Source organism: Pseudochaenichthys georgianus, chromosome 9 (assembly GCF_902827115.2).
Source record: "Pseudochaenichthys georgianus chromosome 9, fPseGeo1.2, whole genome shotgun sequence".
Classification (NCBI taxonomy): domain Eukaryota; kingdom Metazoa; phylum Chordata; class Actinopteri; order Perciformes; family Channichthyidae; genus Pseudochaenichthys; species Pseudochaenichthys georgianus.
The window spans coordinates 13,046,151-13,060,240 of NC_047511.1; the positions used below are offsets into that span (position 1 = coordinate 13,046,151).

General features: G+C 39.1%; 1 long non-coding RNA gene across 1 annotated transcript; it reads left to right on the forward strand.

The window, feature by feature from the left end:
• Positions 1-1,464: 1,464 nt before the first annotated feature.
• LOC139434393 (uncharacterized) lies at positions 1,465-1,870 on the forward strand. Its single transcript, XR_011643741.1, has 2 exons — positions 1,465-1,550; positions 1,771-1,870. It is a non-coding gene; the product is annotated as an uncharacterized lncRNA (long non-coding RNA).
• Positions 1,871-14,090: the final 12,220 nt, after the last annotated feature.

The following is a 14,090-nucleotide window of genomic DNA, read 5'->3' on the forward strand; positions in this document are numbered from 1 at the left end:
GAGGGACAGAGTTGAGCTGCTGGAAGAACCATCTCAACTGGCACATAAGTGCAGGGCACGAGCAAGAGGTGGGTGAGAATTATCCCTTGAATTCAGTGGTGTTTTCTCCTGGAGGCCAAGGGAAGCAGGCTTCCCCAGTTTTTTTGGATTGTAGTTATAATTTTAATAAATAAATAAAAACACTTTGTTTAGTTTCGGTAATTTGCCGGCCCGTCTCTCCCCCATTCTCATTGAGTATTTTACAAAGAGTGAAACAGCGCCCCTCTAGATGTTATGGTGAAACAGTAGATTACACACTCTGTTGCGAGAGGAGGCTAGTCGAAATAGAGAGGCGAAGTCACGCCCATCTACTTCCGGCCCATGGGACCCCGGAAGCGAAACATTTACATTGATTCAATGGAGAGAGAAAACGTATCTTTTGATCCCGTTTGAATTGTGCCACGAACTACACATATGATGTTTGTCAATCTTAAACAATAAGTTCCATGTCAAAAAAGTCACATTTTGTCGTAAAACTGTTGAAATATAAGACTATTAAAAATACGCGACTACAAAGACTACAAATCCCAAATCCCATTCTGGCTCGCGGAAGTGATGTCACAGGCGATAATGCTCCAAGTGGTTGCGACTCGTAATTAAAGCGAAGAAGAAGAAGATCTCATAATAACTGATTTATTCCCTCCAATAAATAAGAGATTGCTAAAAAATAAATTCACTTTTACAAGATGCCTGTGTGCTTTGTACCAGGTTGTAATCACATAAGTGATCATACCACTTTTCTCGTTCTATAGCTTCCCGTCTGATGAAAGGACCAGGAGTCGCTGGATCAGACATAACAGGTAATACCTGGGTAATACACATGTTTTGCATGGAACATAGTCAAGTTAGCTACATAGCTAGTAGCGAGCACGTTAGTTAGCATCACATTACTTAGCCTTGTCATTTGTATTAGCCTTAACATGAAGTAAACCCAAATGTTAAACAGTAAAGAGTAGTCATGAATGATGGTAAGTATTTTGTGAAACATTTGAAGAGGAGCCTATCGCCCCCTCCACCAGGTGCTAAGGGGGCGGGAGGTAGGCTAACGGCACATTAGCATCTGCGATCTTTTCTACTTCATGCTATCTGCTCAAATGGTTAACATTGAACATTAAAAGATCAGGCAGTTCAGGGAGAGTCGAAGGAAGGCAGGCAGCTTTGCATGACATTTATTTATTTATTTATAGAAGGACCATGCATACAAAAACATTAATCTCAGCAAAGAGAAGAGATGCAATATGCCAGATTATAGCTAATAGCTCATTTCCATCTGTGGTCCATTCTTCTGGACGTGTTTCATTGTGATGATAGTGAGTCAATCTGTTTGTTGGAAAGACAGTAGTTGAGTGATTACTGATAGAACATTATTAAAGGAGATAATTATTCAAAGTGTTGTTACTTTAAAGTGTTGTTACTGACCTTTTTCTCTTTTATTTTCTTTACCTCACCTGTAACTGCTGAGACCCTGAGGAACATGCACACTGACCTGCTCTGGCAACCTGATTTCCACTGTACGTAATAGTATTTGGTTATGGTATATTATTTATATACATCAAAGGCACAATGCACACCCCAGAGACACACATGTATTGAGTGTGATATTTTGCATAGGTCAAGTGAAATCATCTTTACACACTAGAAAACTGTAGGAGCGGCAACTTGTTTTGAAATTGAATTTTTAATATCCGATTATAAAGTTGATCTGTTTTCTTTATTCTTCTCTCTTCCCAGCTCCATCCATCACCGTGCTCTGTTCCTGCAGGTCCTGCTTGCTAATCAATGCTCATATTTTTTTACACAATTACAAATAAAGTCAATGTATTGTATGACATGAAGTTGTGTTTCATTCGGAGTCAATAATAAATTCATTCTGCCTTCATCCATTCTGCCTTCATCCATTCTGCCTTCAACTGCACAATGACTGTGGACTGCACCGACATCCATGTAGCTGCCCCCCAACCAAGCAAAGAGGGTCGCCATCATGCCCAAGGACGTCCAGCTGGCCCGCCGCATCCGCGGAGAGAGGGCTTAGACTGACCTGAGACCAGCACACCCAAACACAACAGCTCTTTTAAGAGCCACCTACAGTTTCAAAGAGTTGCAATCCTACATTATTATAATTATTAAACTGGTTCATGTATCACTTAGTTTACTGAACCGTGATGAATGAAAGAAATGAGTGAGGTAGTGGTTTAAAGAAGTTACAAAGACATTAATATATGAGTAACAGGTCAGTGTAAACACAAGCTTCTGTCAATTATGGATCATTCAAACTATATACAAATAATATGTAATAAAGTTCTAAAATAAGTATTCGGTATATTCCTTGATAGCTTTTGGAGAAGGTTGTTTTTAAGTTTACTAAAATCTATCGTTTCAACTGTTTCACTTTATAAAAAGGAACAGGTGAGTAGAGCATCATTGAGTTTCTTATTCTGTCAGTAAATTATCCAAATGAAATGTTTATCATTATTTTATTCAACCCTAAACAAATTGATTGTACCTTTTTAATAATGACCTTACATGGTCGCCAAAGTTAAATTAACTTCAGAAAATCAAATCTGTTCTGAGAAAAAACTAATAAATGTTTAAAGATAGGAACTTGCCATCCCACTGAAGAACAGTCCGTAGAGATTTAAAGGCGTAGTTGTAGTTCAGTCCAATGTTTAATTTGGATTCATTTCGCCAACAGGCAACTATTTTCATAAAGAATATATATATTTTTCAAAGTCAACTTTATTGTCAATCTTACTCAGTTTGTGTTTATAGACAGAGATCAAAGACGTTTAAATAAAATTATACAATTTACAGATATGTATACAAATGTATATATCCTATATACACCATCATGTATAATGATGGTGTATGATGTAGAAGGAAGTGTGGTAGATAACAAGTAAATATAGAGTTACATACAGATCCATGTTACAGCAAAAGATGGAATAACTAAGAAGCACGCAGTATAATAATAATTACATGCAACAATGAAATAACTGCTCAGCGTCTCCACCACAATCCCAATCTGCTGTGTCCTGTTTTCCTCCCCTCTGCATAACACCCCATCACACATACGGAACACAACGCAGAGTCTGAGGGTGTTAAGAGTATGTTTATTTAAATGTCCTCCTCTCTATTGGCCAACACAGGGAGCATATGCTGGGTGTAGAAGTTCTCCAGGAGGAGGAGATTTCCATGCCATGCAGGGTCTTTGGGGATGGGGATGATGATCGCCTCCTTCGTGGTCCACACAACAAAGTAGCAGAGACTCCGGTCTGTGATGTGCAGCTGCCCTTGGACCTGGTGCCAGTATGGGTGATATATGACCCACCCTCCTCACGGAGACAGAAGGATGGTAACTGGACTGCCTCCGCGATGGTCATGTTCATGTCACCAAAATCCTTGAATCTACACACAGCAAATAAACTCAAATGACACAACGAGATGTAAAAGGAGATCACACATACAGTATAGACTATACTGTATAGTCGATATAAAACTGGCCGCTTCAATCTGAAGAGCAACTAAAACAAAACACGGGAGTGTACCTTGTTCTTGTGAACAATAATGTAATCCACAGCATACACAGAGACCACGAAGTTCTTAAGGAGAAAACTAGTTACTAAAACAAAACACATTAGTGTACCTTGTTAGCTAATGTTAGCTAGCTGACATTAACGTTACACATTGCACTCATATTACTCACCGAAACCTTGTAAAGCCGGTCCCGCTGCTCTTACAGAACCGACTAACTCCCCTTTCGTGTATGTACAGCTCTCAACATGCCCAGACTTGTAGTGATTTTCACCTCATTTTATACTTTGCCTCATTCTGAAAGAAACAGGTGAAATTGGCTAACGTGACGGCCGTCTTTGTGATGGTGACGCGTATTGTGCGAGACCAAGAGACCTGTAGTTCACTCAGCGGTTTCACACAAAAAATGTGTAACTTCACAGTTTTACGACACATTTAAAAAAATTTGACTTGCAAAATATTCTTTTAAATTGACAAACATCATATGTGTCATTCGTGGCACAATTCAAATGGGATCAAAAGATAACCTTTCTCTCTCCATTGACTTCAATGTATAATTTTACGCTTCCGGGGTCCCATGGAGGCTCCCGGAAAGGGAGGGACTTCGCCTCTCTATTGGCTTCCCTTGGTGAAAAAGAATTGAGGGATTGACCAATCAGATGAGGCTCACGTCATGCCACACAATCCAATCAAATCGCATCAACTTCAGTTCGTACTGTAACCGCCCTTAAAAAGTAGCAAGCAACTGAAGAAAGTGCAATTATGGAGGGTGGAGATTTGGTGTATTTCATCAAAAATAATTGTACTAAACTTCCGCTACAGGCAGCAGCAACTAAAAATAAAATCTGATGACAGGCCACTGCCCAAACTGGAGCTGTGTACAGAGAGGAAAAAAGGAGCAAATCGGACGTAAAACTTTAAATAATAAACAGCGGATTTCTAACATTTGACATTTCATGTGGCCGGACTGGGTCAGTTTCCAGGGCTGAATTTTAGTCCTAGTCCGCCGCTGCTAACAACTGTTATTACACGGCTTGGTTGAATACTCGATTCTGATTGTAAATTCTTAACATGTGACACGTTGTTACTACAGTAGTACTGTCAAGGACTATAATGAAGGTTGCTAAGAAGGATCAAAAAAGAGAAAGGAAAAGAGGTTAAAAGACGGAGCGCTGGACGTCAGATAAATCACCAGAAGAAGGCAAAGAGGAAGTAAACAATAACAGGACACAGAAAGGGCTCTGTAGTTTGTTTAGTAAATGGCCGTGTATAGGCCCGGTTCCAGAACAAAATGACTCAGGGTGCCTCTGAGATTACAGCAATAGTGGCCGGCAACAGCAATGAACAACAGCATTGATGGTCCCCAATGAACAGATTATGGCATTCGTTATGTTTTCAAACCAAGCAAGTGAGAAGATTTCAAGTGAGTTAAAAGTGCAATCCTGAAATATTTCATACAGTCCAAAGTGGACTATGGCAAAGAAAAGCACAAAAGCTTCAAAACTGTAATGATAAAACAAATGAGAACAGTTTGTTAATCAATGCAAATATGATTTGAACCAGCTCATGGTTTGAAATGGCAAACATTGAAAAGCAAAAGTATTATTAAAACCATGTACTAAATCATCACCTTGGTCCCATCATATAGCCTACTCTGGGAAGAGAATATTTACTGTGCTTGAAAACTGGTATCACATCATCATGTGAGGTTGACTTTGTGACCTGGAGAACATTTCAGCTGCAACATTAGCTTGTTGATAAGCTTGGGATATGAGATCGTTTTGTAGCCATTCGTGGTGAAGGCATCTGTGCTATTGTATGCATTATTTTTGACCCAACATTTCTACAGGCATGGCAGAATATGGCACTATTTTACATTAATATTCTAGCCATTGTCTATTTTTATACCACGAGCTGCAAAATGACCGCCTAACCCCACTGTACAGGCGGGTACATGTTTAGATATACCTGGGCAGGCTCTGTTTTGCCGTGGTATCCTGGCACCTGCGGGCCGCAGAGGGGCGGCGTAGTTTCGGGCGACGAAGACTGCTGCTCCGGGGGCGAGGGCGGCGAGTCAGGCCGCGGGAGTAACCTAGTGTCCACAACGGAGGGTAACGTGATGTCCCCATCTGACCTGTTGCTACGGTCTGCAGTGGATGCAGTGTTGCTGGCGTTTAGTGATGGTTGCTTTAACCATTTTTGTATAAATGATTATCCACAGATGTGTGTCACTGCTGTGGAAGCACTTTGGAAATGATGCATGCGCAGCGGAGCAGGTCACGCGCACCTGACACAATTTGTCGCTCCGTTCTCTTTTTTGAATAGAGGGTGCACAACATTCAACTGGGGGTGCAATGCATGCCTGCACCCCCGAAGATCCCGACGTGAAGCCTGAAGGGTAAACACCAGGTTTACTAATCTACCCGCACATTTTTTATCTGGAGTCTCACATTCTTAAAAAACAAAACACGCGTTAAAATGTGTTGTAACTGCATTACTGAGCATTGTAACGGGTAATATATTACCCACATTCCATTAGTAATGCGTTACATTACTTCGTTACAGCAAAAAGTAATATATTACTGTAACTCTGTTACTTTTGTAACGAGTTACACCCAACACTGATAGAGTGCCACAGTGACGCGTCCTAAAACCCGGAAGTAAGCTGCGCATGGGTTCCCTCGACAAAAAAGCAAAGCGATTTCTCCATAGGATTTTGGAAAATAGCTCTAAATAAGGTCTGTGGTTGACACACATTTAAGAGACGGATCACGTTTTGTTCAGTCGGATAATCTCCACATGTCTACCCTACTTTTATAATTTTCTAATCATAAATCTATCGATCATAAATCTATCGATCATAAAACTATCGATTAGGGTTTTAGGACGCGTCACTGTGGCACTCTATTGTCAGGAATGTTAGTCTTATCAAATAGTGAATTCTACTGCAGCAGAATGTTGCACGTCTGCACGTGTTATATTTTCACAGCTCAGTGTCAGTAAATATTATGCAGTTAGTATTGGACTTCAAGATAGTTGCAAGCCTGTAAAGGTAGAGTTATTTAAAGCATAAATGGGTCGGTTGGGTTCTGGAGGTGTTTACAGCAATTGTGCTTGGTTGGCGTGGCCTGAACCTGGTGGTGGGGCCCAATGTGATATATTTTCATGGGGCCCAAAATCCCTGGCGGCGCCCCTGTCTACATGTACATGGCAAAGCTAGGTCAAGTTAGCTAGTGATAGTAAACTCATAAGGTTGCCTGCTATGGGCCTTTCTCACAGCAGACATTTAGTATTTAGTCTTTTGTTTTTTCACTGAGGGCCACATACAGAAAAACATACGAAAGGCTGGGCCACTCACTATAGGTGAGTTATTTTCCTCATAAGTTAAGTTCTAAGTTAGCAAAATCAATCAAATGTAGGTATGCTTTATAGTTTAATATGCTTTGAGAAAAAAAACAGCCTACGCCACAGCTTTCCATAGCGTTTTATGTATTTAGTTTGCAGCCTATTCCTTAAAACAGAAGCCTCAGATTGCTTATCATAAGGGGAAATAGGAAGTCTATATTTAAATGTGTTATACAAATAGGTTATTGGGATTTTCGACTTTACATTTGCATAATTTATTTGAAAATTGGGCTTATTAACACATGTAACATATTTTTTATATATATTTAAGATTTACAATATGAGACAAGTACAAGTTTCATGTGTGGGCCATATTCCATTATACTTTTAGAATTTGCTGCGGGCCAATTCAAAATGGACCACTGGCCTAATTTGGCCCCCGGCCCATAGTTTGGACACCCGCTAGAGCATTTGCATTTTTGTCATCAAAGGCGTTAGCAATAAATAAAATAAAAACCATTGGTTGGACATAATTATTGGATTATTATTTATACAGTTTGTAATACTGTCAAAATGTATTGTAGTTGTAAACAAAGTCTGATTCGTCAACAGGCTCAAATTGCTTGTGAAAAATCTGTCCAATGATAGTATTAGTTTCAATTTGATTGACATTAAGGTCAAGATGTCATAATTGAACTTTGTTGATAATGTGAGCTGACATTCTATAGTTATTTATGTTTTACACGTGGCTTCTGTTAATCATCCTCAAAGTTGTTGGGTATAACATCAAAAGAGCAAGACCCTCTCAGACAGCCTGTGTCTGCATGATTGACTTTTGGATCTCCAAGGTGTCCCTGCTCGTGTGCCTTCTAAAGGAATCAACATCTTTCTTGACCATCGGCTCTCCCTCTCCCTCGTTGCTTTATCCCCGACCACTGTTTGTTATTTCTCTCTTCAAGTGCTTCTCGTGAAAGGAAAACTTCTGCAAGATTTACGGGCAGGTGCACCATGCCCTTTCTCCATCACTCCACCCTCAATTTCTGCCTGTCGGTGTTCAATTTGTGAAAGCTGCTTTTGAGCTCTCTCGAGGGACCGGCGTCTGATCCAGAGCAACAAACGCTGAGATCTTTTTCCAAGATGGTGCCGGGGTCATGCAGGAGGCTGAATAGAGAGGAAATGCTGTCAGAGGAAAGTCTCTTTGTAGTTGCTTTTGTTGCAGGTGTTCTGCCATTCATTGTTAAAGGTCTCTGTTTAATATTACAACCTGCCTGACATCTGGTGGCCGGACCAAGCTGCAGCTCATGATGATCAGGAATAACCCCGTCTGATAATATCTTCTGACAGACGACACATAAGCACAGATGTTGATTATCAGCAGGTGATGTGTAAGCAAATACTGCTCAGTATTTTGACAGAAAAACTGATAACAGTTGTGTTATAATCGTTCTACATTGCTTTGTGCTATCACAAAGTCCTTCAAAATAAACTTCGGAAAATGTGTCTGCCTCCCAGAACGACACATATATATGATCTGATGCCCTATTGGCAGAAAGATCTTGTCGGTGCCTTTCAAAATGCTAAACACAAATTGGTAACAACTTTATTATGATTAAGGGACCTTTGCCACATCGTAATATATTGTCACATCAGGATGTTTAAGGTTAGGGTACAATCACAGTTTAAAATAACTTGACAGGCTGTAGGGAACAGAACGCACTCAATCAATCAATTAAAGTTCATTTAAATAACCTGACATTACACATTTTACATTTGTCCCAGAGGACTTTATAGGTCTTTTGAGAACATAGATAAAGCCTTAGATCTTTGATTTCAGCTCAGGAAAAATGGGAGCAAAAACAAAAGTGTTGCCTTTTATATTTTTGTTCATTGTCGTTGAAGGCAGAGCTTGTAAATAATACTTTTAAAAATGTTTATGTGGTTATCAGACATCCTCCCGACCAGCTGATAGCTGGGAAATTAGTATTGTATGTATTGTTTTAGTATTGACATGCATTACAACTGAAGTACCAACAAATAGCACAAACTTCACTACATACTAAATGGCAAAAATACTAATACAAATCAGCATTTAACAGACAGAGAAATACATGAAGAAAATGACTTGCACATCACCACAAAATGCATACAAAACACAATGAAAAATATCGAAATTAAATGGCAAACCTTACTTAAATAAAATGTTCTCTTCCAAAAACAAGGAAACCAGACTGAAAAATACCTAATGGGGGAACGTATCATATTACTTCCTTATTTGTTCCCAATAAACAAGAGTCATTGTGGGCTGTTTGTTACATCAACGTTTGTCAAACATTTGCTTCTGTCTTTCACAGTCGCTATGGAAACAGGTGCATCAGTATAGCAACCATACAACAACTTCCATAGCTGAACAATACATTTATAAATAGAGATGTACATACACTGTCTTTGCAGCCAATTTGTACTCATTCAGTATGGACCAACATTATAAAACTGTAAATAGGTCAACTGGGACTGTAAACACGTCCAATTACTCTTTAAATGTTTATTTTTCATTAATAAAGCCTTTATTTTAGAATCGTCCCAAAGCCTACTACATTTAGAAGCAAACATTGTACTTTTTGCTGCAGATTTTGTTACAGGTGCTTTGCAGATAAAAGTTACAAAATATAATTGACATTAGGATTATGATCTGATTATAGATAAAACATCCCAGAGTGTTTCTATACTTTAGAATTGCTACTTTAGTTTAAGTAAAATATCTTGTTCTTTCACACCAGTCGCTCCAATCCCCCATGTTTTCACTTCTTAAACTTTGTGTTATGTATTTAAGAGGGATACATTCCTGGTTGCTGCTGGATATTTTTGGGGGCTCTCTCAAAGAGAAAAGCCTACTTGACCAACTCTTCTACTTTATAGATCTAACTTCAGAATCTCAAACTCCATCAAGAAAGACAGACATCACAACTCTGCCGCAAACTGTTTGATTGACAAGCCACGTATGAAAAAAAACGTTTGAAAAATGTGTTGAACTTCAAAAAGGTAACTGCTTTTGATACACGCCTGTTATTGACATATGTAATTGAGCTGTGTCCTCTTCTTTCACCGCTGTTTGGAATTGGATGAAACAGATGAAACAGGATGAATGGTTAGTTTGGCTCTATTTCATCCAAATGCGTTTCCAGCCCCTTTCAACTTGTAGCTGAAAGTGCAAAGCCAGCATGTGTTTTGAACTTGTCACAGTGAATCGCTGCAGCCAGGGAAGGAAGGGGGGGGGGTGAAGTCAACCCTGAATACCTGCCCACCATCAGTGCATGGTGAGCATCTGTGAGCTGTTAAGACCACTTCATCTTGGCCACAGGAATGGGGTTAGTGGTGTTAGGATGTAAAGAGGGGTACAATGTATCTATCTGTATTTGTAAAAGCAATGTGAGTACCCAGTGTAGAAAGAATAGTGTTTTATGTTGAAGTTTCTCTGCATGTGGGTCCAGAAAGAAAATTAAGGGAGGTCTGGGATGATATACTGGTATGTGCGGCAATGGGACTAATTGCTTATTTCCACGCTCGAAATGTAGGGTTAAACAATTTAACACTTTTGGTAATTTTCTACCACTTAATCACCCAACATGTAGGAAGTCATGTAGAAAACACTTTGCTACCTTTCTTCAAGGAGCTAACACTTTTTTTGAGAGCCTATATAAAGTGTGCAATGAGCCCTTACTTCAGTGGTTCCTAAAGTGTGGGTGGGGAGGGGGGGGGCGCAGAGGCATGACAGGGGGGGCGCGAGAGATCAGGAGGAAAAATGGTTATTAAAAAAAATAATAATAATCATAATTTGAAAAATAATTGATTCGAAAATGATACAGTACTATTACCTCTGGGTCTCTGTGTTTCATTAAAGCTCGGCTCTGTGTGTGTGGAATGAACCATTTCGTGTGCGTGCGAGAGAGAGAGAGAGAGCACACCGGTCCCGGAGATCGTAGTTGTTAGCTTCTGGTGCTAGTAGCGAGCTACGCTAACGGCTATAAAGAGTTTTTTCAACAACAAAGTGGAGTCCTCTCCTGTCAGACTGAGAGGCTCAGTGAACTAATGGACTCTGAGTGTTTAGATTAACTTTAGTCTAAGTTATCTCAGTGGGTCTCAAACGTTTTGGTCACCATTAATGTAAACAATTATTTCCGAGGCACACGTTTATATGATCATTATAGTTATAAAAAAATAAGAGAATAAATGAAAAACAGGTATGAAATACTATATGACAGTAAAAAAAGAATAAAGTTTAAAAGGGTGACTTCTTTTAAAATATAAATATCCATAAAGAAAAAGTAAATCTGTTTACAGTTCTGTTTCAAATGGGTGTTGAGAGATGTATCCATAGATCTCTTCATTTTGCTCTCAAAGTGCACCAGATTGATGCTTTTAACTTTTAAAAATAAATGTTCCTGGGGGAGCTTGCCCCCGGACCCCCCTATGTGAGGTCCACACACCACCTATAAAAATAGCACTTTACCCCTGCTTACACCTATATGCCTCAAGCCTTGAGCAATGATAAACCTATGAGTTGGATGTAGAAGAGTCAGAATCAAAATAGATATTTTTTATTTTAAAGTAAATTTAGATTGAACATAGTAAAAAAAATTATAGTGTCCGTTAAAAAAGAAAAAAAACATTACTTATAGTGAAAACCACCCTTGAATGATGGGATAGTAGACTAAAAGCTTTAGGAATCCACACTATAACATATAATAAGTACCCTGTATCAAGATTGATGCAAAACAAGTGACATTTGACCTTTTTAGAGAGGTTTGGCAAAAAGAAACCCACTTCTGGGGTCATTTGGGTGGATCTGCCATATCTCTGGCCCCCCTCGGTTGATTTTGATGATTGACACCTCTTTTGAACCGTTAGAGCCAATATAATCGAGGGAAAGTTCCTAAAGTCCATCTAAACATTACCATTTGTGAATGAGTGATGCACAGCCAGATTGCATAACACCGGAAGCTGGGTTGTAGCTCTCACACTCTATATGAAATCTCAGTTTTTGACAAAAATGGAATGATGGATTATCAGTAATAATTTCAAAGCAGCCTGTCCTCCTACAAAAAACGACCATATAGGCCGATTGTTCAAGCCCTTATTATGACCCAGAGACACGGTTTAAAGTGTATGTTGTAGGGCTGCACGATATTGACAAAAACTGATATTGCGGTTTTTTGTTCCCCTGCGATATATATCTTTAACCTGTTAAGCTCCAAGGTCCCGGCGGGTACTTTATTTATTTTTTTTACGACACTGTGTCTCAGGGGATCTTAATATTTAAGAACCTATTAATGTGTTATACCAGATTAACGGAAATAATCTCAGCTAACTGACGATACAAACCATTTTTACCAAAACAAAACACAAGTGTCATAAGAAGCATCGAAAAATGCTAACGGACTTTGGCACAGAACTCAAGATAAAAGTACCCTTATTACTTATTGTAGCTGCACATACAAGATATCCGATTAAAGCTGAGGTTCCATAGATTATTTAGGTATATAGTTTAATCACTGAGACATCCGAACTCGCGACAGGGGAAGCAAACACAGACATCACAACACGTATCTTTACGGAGCTTCTAGGGGAGATCGTCTCACCGTAGCTGTCAATCTGATCAAAAGTCTTGTTCAATGGCATTACAACCAGAAAAAACGCGGCTGAATCGGTTAATCCATAGGTTTTTAACGTCTCTGTATAAACAAATTATTTCAGTTATAATCCATAATTCCATTTTTATGTTAAAATCGCAGAGCAAAGTTAGGTGCTAATGGTAGCCACCAGAGTGGCTGCTGCTTCCGGTCTTGGCTATGCGGCAGTGAGAGTGACGCGTAGCAAAAACCGGAAGCTGCATACACTCTGGTGGCTACCATTAGAAGCTAACTTTTGTGCTCCGATTTTTACATAAAAATGGAATGATGGATTATAAACAATTGCTTTAAAGCCACAGATACATTATTAACCTATGGATCAACCGATTCAGCCGCGTTTTTTCTCGTTTTAATGCCATTGAACACGTCTTTTGATCAGATTGACAGCTACGGTGAGACGATCTCCCGTAAAAGCTCCGTAAAGGTACGTGTTGTGATGTCTGTGTTTGCTTCCCCTGTCGCAAGATCGTATCGCTTAGATACTATACTAGGGATGCAACAACTAATCGACTTAATCGATTAAAATCGATTACCAAATTAGTTGCCAACTAATTCAGTCGTCGATTCGTTGGTGACGTCATCACATGTGTTTTACGCGTCGTTAAGCTCCAACGTTATTGGTCTTTTTATCGGTACTGGAGACATTTAAAAAATATATGTCATGTATTATTGCTACAACAACATTATATCGCAGTCTTAGTGTCGCCAACTCGTTTCTAATATGCAAAAAGACAAACAAATGCGTCTATGATGTATTTTCGATCAGACGAGATCTCTCTCCCCCGTCTGTGTGCGAGGGGGCGGGGCAGTTTACACACATGCTACATGTAGCAAAACACTGCGGAGATGGCGGAGAGAATGCGCTCCGAGGTGTGGTTAAACTTTACCCGTCTCGATGTGGAGAATGCTCGTTGCCAAAAGTGCAATAAGAGTTTAGCATGTAAGGGCGGTAACACGAGCAATTTATCTAAACATTTAGCAAAAGTGCACCATATTCAGACGGAGGAATGCACCGGGTTCGACTGTCTTTCTAGTAGCTCTGTAGCCCCATCCACGAGTAACGTTTCCACGTCAGGTGTTATGTATGCTAGCAGCAACACACAGAGTTAACTACATTATACAAACATGGGTTAATGATTAGAGGTAACTGAGTTATTTATTTTGTTAAAGTTTCAGCTATTCTGTTTACAGTTCTGTCATCAGATTATTTAATACGATTTGTTAAGACACTTTCTTTTGATGTGAAATATTATTTATTTAATTTAAATTAAAAGCAATGTTAATTTTGTTCAAAATGTGTTTAATTAATTTAATAATATATGTATTTTTGAATCAAGTATTCATCTTTATTGTCTTCATTGTTAGTTTCCACATGCCTAAAACAACCTCAAACTAAATCTAAAAGTTGATGGCTAAATAAGAGCGTTTGAGAAATTGTGCAAGGCATACAGTAATAGTCCGAATAGTCGATTAATTGTTTAATTAATC